The sequence below is a fragment of the Dermacentor albipictus genome, chromosome 7 (assembly GCF_038994185.2).
Source record: "Dermacentor albipictus isolate Rhodes 1998 colony chromosome 7, USDA_Dalb.pri_finalv2, whole genome shotgun sequence".
Lineage (NCBI taxonomy): Eukaryota > Metazoa > Arthropoda > Arachnida > Ixodida > Ixodidae > Dermacentor > Dermacentor albipictus.
In genome coordinates, this window is record NC_091827.1 from 112593722 (window position 1) to 112603683 (window position 9962).

Here is a 9962-nt window from a genome sequence, read left to right on the forward strand (position 1 = left end):
CATAATATTGTGTCTGAGGAGCACATGACCGGGGTAGTTGGAGAAGTATGGGATAGGCCTGCGCCCTGAAGTGGGCGTAGCCAGGCTGACGACGATGATGATGATGATGATGATGATAATGATGTCTGAGGAGAAGGTATGGATTCATTCCATTTGCGAAAAGCAATGCAACTTGTTTTACCCAAAAAAGATGTTTTTACTTTATTCACGATGCTTTTGAGGGCGTTGAAATCGTGGAGCTCGAGCTGTTTAGTCAGATGTAGTTTTTTCTTTTTCGGGTACTATTTCGAATGGCAATAATTATTGCGCAATAACTATGAGCCTTTATACCGATAGCTTGAGTCTTTTTAAATATTGGACACCTTGCTGCTTGGATTTCATTTTAAATTTAGGAATAGATAGTCGTGATTATAACTTGAGAGCTACGTAAATAAAGAAAATGCTCAAATTTGTATGGCCTACTTCATAGATAAGAGAACTCTTCATGTAGCAGTCTGACTTGATATAACAGTGGCTAAAGTTAGCTGCAACAACCCGAATAATTTTTTTATAATACGTTAGACAAAACTGCACCGCTCCTGTCCCGCTGAGAGTAAATCCCGCTTTGATGCGTCGGATCACATACGCAAATAAAATCTCCCATTAACGCAATGCAACGGTTACAGTCCATTAGCGTAGACACAGTATGAAAAAGAAGAATTCGATTCGCATCGTCAATAAATGCGTAGCCGTTGACTATTCGCCATGGCAAATCCTGCTACAGAAAACTGCCACATATATATCGACCTTCAGTGCCTACGTGGAAATGAACTGCTGAACAAACATGGCTTTCTTTCAGAAACAGGAAGTAGCCCACGGATAAACCAAGAACACGTGAAATGTAGACATTCTACTCAGACAGAAGAGTTCGCAAAGCCTTTCCTGTCTTATCATCGCTCTCAGTCTTCGTGCCCTGCACGGCGACGAAGTCTAGGTGCTCCCTAAATAAAAGCCGTCCAAGCTGCGCCTGTTCCTCCAAAGCCACGTACGTTCAATGTTGCGAACAGAAGTTGCTGGGACAGAGTCATGATTACTACCCACCATTTGGACTTAACGATCTCTGTGGTAGGTCCTAAAGTGCAACGGTGAGGCTCCCACGAAATGCCCACCAGACCTCCTAGACCATGATCGTCGGAACATTCCTGATTGTTTCGATGTTTTGCGGTGACGTGCTTTTCTTGTGGTACTGGACGTCTCCATGTTCGTGCTTGCTTCCTATCTGTTCGTCGCACGGCGCGTCGGAATTGACGTATCCGCGCTAGTTTGTCTGCCCTCTGCCAGCATAGCGCACGTGCTGACATGCTTGGTAGCAGCAGATGAGTCATCAGCCACTGCCTCATTTGCTTGCTGGGCAGCAACTGGTTGCGTGGGTATGGGTGCTGTGCGCTTTTGCTTGAATTGACCATGTACGCCACACCAGAAGATGACCAAGTGTGAATATTTTCCCATATAAAGACCTACGTCCATTTCAGTTTCGCACAGACACGTCTCGCACAGATACTGTAGATGCGTGATCGCCTCGCGACTAAAACTTAAGACTGTATCAAAAACAAAAAGTTGTCTATTTTCAATCATATGCCTGGAAGTACTACAACATTGATTTTTTGCGATTGCTATTTTAGCTTTGAAAAAAGTCCTAAATGAACCACGTACCCGGGACACTGTATGAACTTTTACTGCTGATTTTGGTAGAAAACCTTAAAGCGAAGTTTCATATGTGTAATTGATTTGTCCATGAGCGCCGAGAACGCACTGCACGAAAGCCAACTTACATAACTGCGTAGAACACGGCATTTTACATTCGCAGCTTTCAGACCAGTAAAAACGGTAATGCCAAAACGGAAAGGGATCTTCAGTGCCAAATATGCACGCATAAGCGGGCCAGCACACGCACACTTATTCCAAGCTGCGGCACGAAACAGACACTTACGACCCCGAGATATAGCGTTATTTAGGACAAGAGACTAAAATATATCGATACAAGTACTTCGAACATTCAATGATAAACCAGTGCAGTTTCCAACACTAGCCGGCGAACTGCAGCAAGAGCCATCGCACGTACAGCACAAACCAGTGCGACGCAGCGCTCTAGCAGTGAAACGAGCGTCTTGTCCAGTGTGACCCAGCTCTCATCTAGCGTTCTGACTGGTGTCCCATGCAGTGACTCCCGGTGAGTCACAGCGTCTTCAGTGCCATGAAGTGTCAAAACATGTGCTGGTGCGACATTGCAAGGAACTGGAAGACCCCTTTTTATAGGGATATTACTTTATCGCCAACTGTCGGGTATTTGTCTATTTTTTGCTTTTTTACTGCTTTGAACAGAGCTTCCTTATTTTTGGTGGTAGTTACTTGACCAGCCTAATGGGACCGCGTCTATCCCTGTGGCTCTGCCCTTAGCAATTTACTCCTCGGCTTTATTTTAGTTGAAATTTGCTAGCACCAGTTTCTATTCCATCTGGTTCTCTATCATGATTTTTATTTACTCAAATGGAACCTCGTAATTGTCTTGCAACGATTAGTTTGGTATATTTCGGGTGTAATTTAATGACACACACCCTTCAAGCTTGTTTCCATCTTCATGAAGGATATGTTGCTGTATTCTTCCAGCAGATTTCCTGCCTTATAGGCTTAGTGGCTTCAAAATACTCTAGGAGTGGCCTTCTCTTTCTCGTTCATTTCTGACAACCAATGTTCACTTTCACTTTTATCTTTGCTTCAACCAGTATTTTAACTATATGTTTTTTTGTCCCAATATATTTTTGATTTTATTGCAACTTCATCCTGCAGCAACTGCACTTTTTTGCCTGCCTGTGCTCTGGTAACGCTGTCTGTCGTTTGCCGATCGCTTCTCGTATTTCCTGTTCAACCATTTTCAGTTTCCTTTTTCCTTTCCAACAAACCTGTTTCTTCTCTTTCCGCATTTCTCTCCTAATTACCCTTAGAAGCTTACTGCATTCCCACTTATCGTTTTGCCATTTGCCAAGTTCTTCCTCGACTCTTGTGGCTATATTTGTTATTTGGTCAGCATTCAAATTTTGACTGGCCATTATTTCCTCCTTGCTCTTTTCCCAAGTACATATCCCATTTTCAATATATTCGTTTATGGTCACTCCTTATGCTGTTGCATCTTTCCTCGCGAAATAGCATTTCTCTCAACAAATAACAAATTCATTCTGTCATCAGACAGAAATCATAGTTCGATTGTCGGTTTCTCAATTGCCACGTGGTCTGCGCATCAAACTTAGACCATGTATTCGTGATAACGAGGTTATGTTGCTCACATACATCTAGTATTGACTTCCCTTTCTTGCGGTATAGACATCTATATCCTGTATGTGGTATTCATGTCCCCTAATATGATCATTCCGGCATCCTTCCCGAAATACTTATTGTCAGCACTTAGGTATCCACTAACTCTTGATTTCGTCTGAACAATTATTTGCGGTCCGCAAATACGTTATGCTCAGCCAAGTTTTTTTACCACTTATTCTACATGTTCAACAATGATGCTCTTGACGTTTTGATATTACTCTTTTCCATTTGGCTCCCTGATGGATGAGCAGTGAAAATCTTTCTCTTTCCTTCAAATTTAACTTTAATGCGCCCTCCCCAAACATTATTCTTTATCCCCCGCGGCTCTTAGGAGTCTTGAAAATACATTTTTGTAACTGCATACACGCATATTTGTTCTGTATTTACCTGCTCCTCAATCTCAACCAACTTCTCTATTCTTCTGAAGCTCTGTATGTCTATGTAGCCTATTGCATGGGGAGCTCTCTTTCTTGTTTCCCTTCGTTTTCTGTTATTGGCGGTACCCGCCGTGGTTGCTCAGTGGCTATGGTGTTGGGCTGCTGAGCACGATGTCGCAGGATCCAAACCCGGCCCCGGCGGCCGCATTTCGATGGGGGCGAAACGCGAAAATACCCGTGTACTTAGATTTAGCTGCACGTTAAAGATCACCAGGTGGTAGAAATTTTCGGAGTCCTCCACTACAGCGTGTCTCATAATCAGAAAGTCGTTTTGGCACGTAAAACCCCATAATTTAATTTTTTTTAATTGACGGCGATGCTATTCTGAGGTTCCACTAGGGGCCTTCTTCATTACAACTTACCCTGGCCTCCTGAGCGCCCATGGGCCCCGCAAAAAATAAACGGCGTGACCAGCAAGCCACTAGCCCATTTCTAGTCCAAGCCTGTGATTTGATTGAATCCTGTATCATTGAAAACCACTATATGTCCTGACTTCCCTGTTTACTTCTACAACATCGAAACCTTTCTCTCGGTACTGTCAATATAGGCTCATTAGCAGCTAGGATGGCTCTTTCTGCGCGACCATCACGTACAGGCACCTGGGGCGCCGTGCATACCGTGGTCTGCACCTGAGGGGACATCTCGCGCAAGTCCTCTATCCACTTCACCTGACGCCGGCCTAGTCGTTCCCCTTTTCTGTTTAGCATGTCATTTAGCTCACCTGCAACTATGATAAGGTTGTATGCAATAGCATTCTGCGTGAGCTTTTGGCTTGCTCGCTCCATGAAAAAACCCAATGTCCTCCCTAGAAATGTCCCTACCACCGCTCTTTTATCGCCTTTCACCCTCTCTATGACCAGTGGGTGAGCGCAATCTAGCTCAACCTAGAGTTGCAAGAAACAGCAACGCGCGCGAGCAACATACTGCAGCAGAAGCGCCAGACTAGTCCGGAGAAGAGGCAAAGAAAGCTTCGCTTTAAAATTGCTTGCACGGGATGTCGAGAGATAAAAAGTACCCGGCAGGTAGCGCTGAAATTCTTTTGTGGCGCTGGCATTTCTCGCAGGCATTAACGTGTCATCGGACGGCGCCGGCAAGCCCGGGCCAGAAGGAGCGTCGGTTGACTCGGTCTTATGTGCGGGGGACGCCGACGTCTCCAGAAGTAGGCTTGTCGTGAAGTTTTTGGATAACCGTGGAGCGCAGCTGTTGAAGAATGACAAGTAGGAGGGCAGGTCTATGACACCGCTGACTAGGACCATATAGTATGTCATCCTGGAGAGCAAACAAGCATAGGGTTGCATCGGAAAGAAGATTCGAGGTGGTCGTTGATGGTGTGCAAGGAAACGTCATGACGTTGTTCATCGGGGTTTCTGAGCCACTGTAGAACGAATAAAAAAAACGCAAATGTCCTCGTCAGTGTCAGTGACTGCAAGTGCTTCATCTATAAGTTAATAAGAGAAGTAGTCGGCGTCTTTATGTAAGTCCCCGGATCTGTGGACATCAGTTTTGGAATGTTATTTCAACTGGAGTGCCAAGTGATTAAGACGGCCCGTGGGATCCTCTAGTGATGAGAGCCAGCCCAGAAGATCATTGTCTTTTGATATAGAGTAATGCCTGCCTTTAAACGGGGGCGTAAAATGGATACCGACCTGATAGACGTAAGGAATTCCCGCTCTGCGTTTGAGTAGTTGTGCTCTACAGCTGTCCCGAATCGGCTTGCACAGGCAATGACATGATCGTGACCGCGTTATTGTTGAGCTACGATTGCACCAATTCCATGACCGCTTGCGTCTGCACGGACGTTTGTGTGAGCTAATGGGTCAAACTGGACAAAAATAGGCGGTCTAGTGAACAATTTGGAGAGATCGGAGAAAGCAGCTGTTCAGTGCGACCCAATGTAAAGGACAGCTCTTTCTTTAGAAGGTCAGTAAATGGTCGTGCAATAGTTGCGTAGTAATTGAAGAATCGTCGAAAGTAGAAAGACAGTCCTCCAAAGTTTCGAACGTTTTTTTTTTTATGACGGATGTAGAAATAAACACTAAGCTGCATTTTTTTAGTTTATAAGTTTATAACGGAATTGTCAATGGCATATCCCCACATGATTATTTCTTGGCGGCAAAATCGGCATTTGGACGAGATCAGTTGGAGCCGTGGTTAATAGGAGACATCAAGAATAGCCTGGAGGGGCTCTATATTAGTCTAAAACGGGGACAAAACACAACGTCGTACTGAGAGCCAAGTCATGTAGTCTATTAAAATCCCCGAAGCAATGAGCCAATCATTCTTTCCAACGTGTTTGGAGCGTTGTATTGACCGAAAGGAACGATTGAGAATTGGCATACACATTCAGGACTGGCGCAGGGGGTCTTCCCTTGCTACTTTTCGTCTAGTCAAATCTGCCAATAGCCAGATCGAAATTTCATTGACGAAATGTAGTTGGCCCCATATAGAGAGTCCAGAGCCTCATGAACGCGTGGTAAAAGACAAACGTCGTTGTTGGCAAAAGCAGTAAGAAGGCGATTATTCACAAAATATAGTCAGCTTTGGTCTTTCTTTCACGTAGCACAATGGCAGACACCCAGCGACTGAACGCCGGTTCAGTGTGGCCTTTCGTGAGCATTTTGTGGGTATCTGAAGACCTTGGCGTTCTTATACGGACATTCGATATGGTAGGCGCTGAACTAGTATTCCCGTTGCGTTTATTAGCTGTAGTTTGGTGCCAAGGGCGACTCTCAGCGTCAATGATGCGGTAGTACACAACGAATAGGCAGCAGCAAGCGGCAAGAGGTCTGTTACGTGCACATGTGTAAATGTGGTGTCAAGTAAGGAGCACACTGCGCAGCCGTGGGAGGGTCGAAGCAGTATTCGACTGCACATTCACTTGTGATCCTCCTTTGCAAAACGGAGAGTTGCGAGTAACATGCCTTTGGGAAAGCGAAGTCAAAGTAGGTGACCAGGGAGCACGCGCGTTAGCCCTGACGGTCAGGATGGAGGGAGATACAATGTCATCACGCGATAATGATGTATAAGCAATTGTCGTTGAGGACATGCTGACCATGGGGAATTGGATCGGAAGACAGCAAGTCAACAAACGTTGCATCTTTAGGAGGGATCCGAAAGAAGCCGGTCGTATTTAGATTGTCCGGGGGCGTGGAAGGATAAACAGGAAGAGCAGGAAGTTGCAGGCAGAGCGTACTAGTAGAACAGTGTAAGAAAGCCGAATGCACCTTGAGAAAATCTATGCCATGCTTGAGATCGTTAGCGCAATGGTTGAGCACCGTAAAGATAACTGCAGTGCGGTGGTCGGCAATTCATATACCGGGAGTATACATTCAAGCGACTGCAACCGTGCTGCCATCGGTGACGTGGGGTGCTCTTGTGGTGGCGGGCTCAACACTTCAACTCCTGTCTGCGGTTGCTGCTCATCTGAGGTTTCTAGGTTCCGGTATGAATCAATGCAGTCGTACGGCCATCATCCGCATCGACATCAATTATGTTGCCGCTTGTGGGGTGCAAAATTAGAGAATTTAAGAACGAATACGCCGATACACCATCACATCTAAGAACGGCATGATCTAGATTTCGTCAGGGGAAATTTGATTGGCGGTCACATAAAAATAGTGCTGAGGTTGGGACGAAGGGGAATGACAGTGTTGAGGGCAGAGAGAGCGTGGTGAGCGGCGATGATCAATAGGGGCGTCACGGTCACGTGCCTCACAGCATGGCGATTAGCGGTGAGGGTCAGCGAACGGGTGAGATGGGGCAACAAGGTTGTTCCCGGAAGGTGACTACAAGTGATAGCGTCAGTATCGGATATGTGTCCTATTTCGGGGCGAGAGAAGCAGATCGGCCTGTCGCCGAAAATTCCTCAGTAAGGGTACGGGAAGTACAGGTCGTCGTGGAGCACACTAATTGGGACTGACCGTTTGTCAGGTACAGAGAGATGACAGGCTGAGGGAAAACGTAAGTTGGCATTCTTCCTAGCGCCCAGCTGCTGAAATAAGGGAGATGAGCCGAATTGAATGATCAGCTGCAGGGTTCTGTGGCTAAGGGTTCAGTGGGGAAGGGCACTCAGTCTGGAGTTCACGTCGAGCAATGCGTGTCACGTTTTCACAGGAAGGCGATTTACGAACAAAATCGGCGCAGGCTGACGTTGCAGCAGCATTAGGAAAACGAGAAAACTGGGCAGTTTCACAGCAGTTCTTGTCCTGCTTCAAGCGGCAGCATTTTTTGATGATGGCGTTTAACGTGAAAACGTTGGCATAAATAGCCAAGCTAAAAGCATCATTCACGAAGCCTTTCAATACGCGAAAACATTTGTAAGTCTCAGGCACTTTGTCGGCCCCTTCTGGGCAGAGGGCAAGCACATCTTATATGCAGACGACATACGACTTGGCTGTAGAAAGAGTGCTGGTAGCGAGCTCATTGCGTGCGGTGAGCTGGAGGCTATACCAGTTTCCAAAGATACAGGAGAGCTTCTCTTTGAATATGTGCCATCTGGTGAGCTCTTCAACGTCTTTCTGGCACAAGACACGCGGCGTTTCAGCAAAGTAGCAGACGGCAATTGTGTGAGCATGGTGGTATGGTCTCAGCGGTTAGTCTAACTCTCCCGTGCATACTGAGCCTGTCGTCAATGTCACGACCATCCTGGTCGCATAATGCGCCAGGATCATGCGGTTCGGGAAGTGCGACATACGTAGCAGCTGCAACTGAATTTGCCAGTGGCGAAGAAGAATGATCAGTGGGATCCATGTCCGAAGGGTGGACGATACGGCCACTAAGGGGCTGTCTGGTGAGCTATGGGGAACTTCAACCTCCACCAGAATGTTATTTGAATGAACCATTGGCGACCCAAGACTGTACAGAGGATTGCAATGCTGGCCAGTTTAGCTAAACGTTTGCGCTTGAGTCTGCTACGTCATCGTTTTCATCGACATGACAGTGTTCGAAGCTTTTCAATGAACGCGTGTATCAATTATATGTCGTGGCTTCGACACCACGCTGCACTGCAAAGAAAAATGTGAACATTTTTTGGTCATGGACCAAGGGCACGTACTTTTTGCCACATACCATGTGACCTAAATTCACGTGAAAGAGCTTAAGTGAACAGCTTTACATACGTAGTTCCGCACAGCTCCTAACCACTTTTGGCTTAAGATAGGTTCATTTAGCAGGGGCCCGTGAGCAGTGACGCATACCACGTGACTCAAGTCAGTGTATCAGAGCGGCGCGTACGAAGTAGTACGCACAGTGTCTGAAATTGTCAACTCGGACATTTTTTTCCAGTGCGGCATATACCTTGTTTTGCATACCAAGTTAAACAAGTTTGGTTGAGCCATCGTCATTGAGGATCGGCACATAGCCAATGTCGCGCAACCATGACTGAAATTGACCGCGCCATTCGTTTCTAACGCAGTTTCTGAAACACAGCAGCACAAACCTATAACCATTAGGCCATAGACAACCCAGTGACCGAAGTTGGCGGGAAAGCAGTTTTAGACACGGAGAGAGAGCCAGACAGACAAACGAGAATATGCGGGAAGTGCACTAAAATGCTAATCGCAACGAAACATAATCGGCGTACTTCAATTTGAACATGTCACCATGTTCATCATAACATTCCCTTCTAACCTTATCTAAAATCTATGGGACGACAGTTTAAAAAAATTGAACAGTCTTAACTTGTTTGTCTTCTTACATTTGTTTTTTTTTTCTGATGACTATGATCTGAATTTTAAGCATTGGTGTATTAGATTTACGTAGCGCAATGTATTGTAGCGCACACCTAATGTAACATCGTTGTATTCATTTAAATCTGAATGTTCTCATATCCTAATTCGCCTTGCGAAATCTGCAAGGCCCCGTCGCGGAAACGCCGTTTGACTTAAACAGGGCTACTTATAAGTATACGTCTATATTCTGATAGTAAAGATAATATAATATTTATTATAGCATCATTTACTTTATAAATATTGGCGACTGTATTATTTTTTTAATATGTCCGTGGCCATTATCGAGATATTTGCTTCTGTCTGGGCCCATAAAACAGACATTCAATATTGGTAATACTATCATATTCCAGTACGTTTACCAGCGCAGTTGTTCCGACTAAGTATACTCTTGCACAAAAAGGTATTGTACCGCGATAAAACTATTTCCCGAGCTGTGTTGACAGCA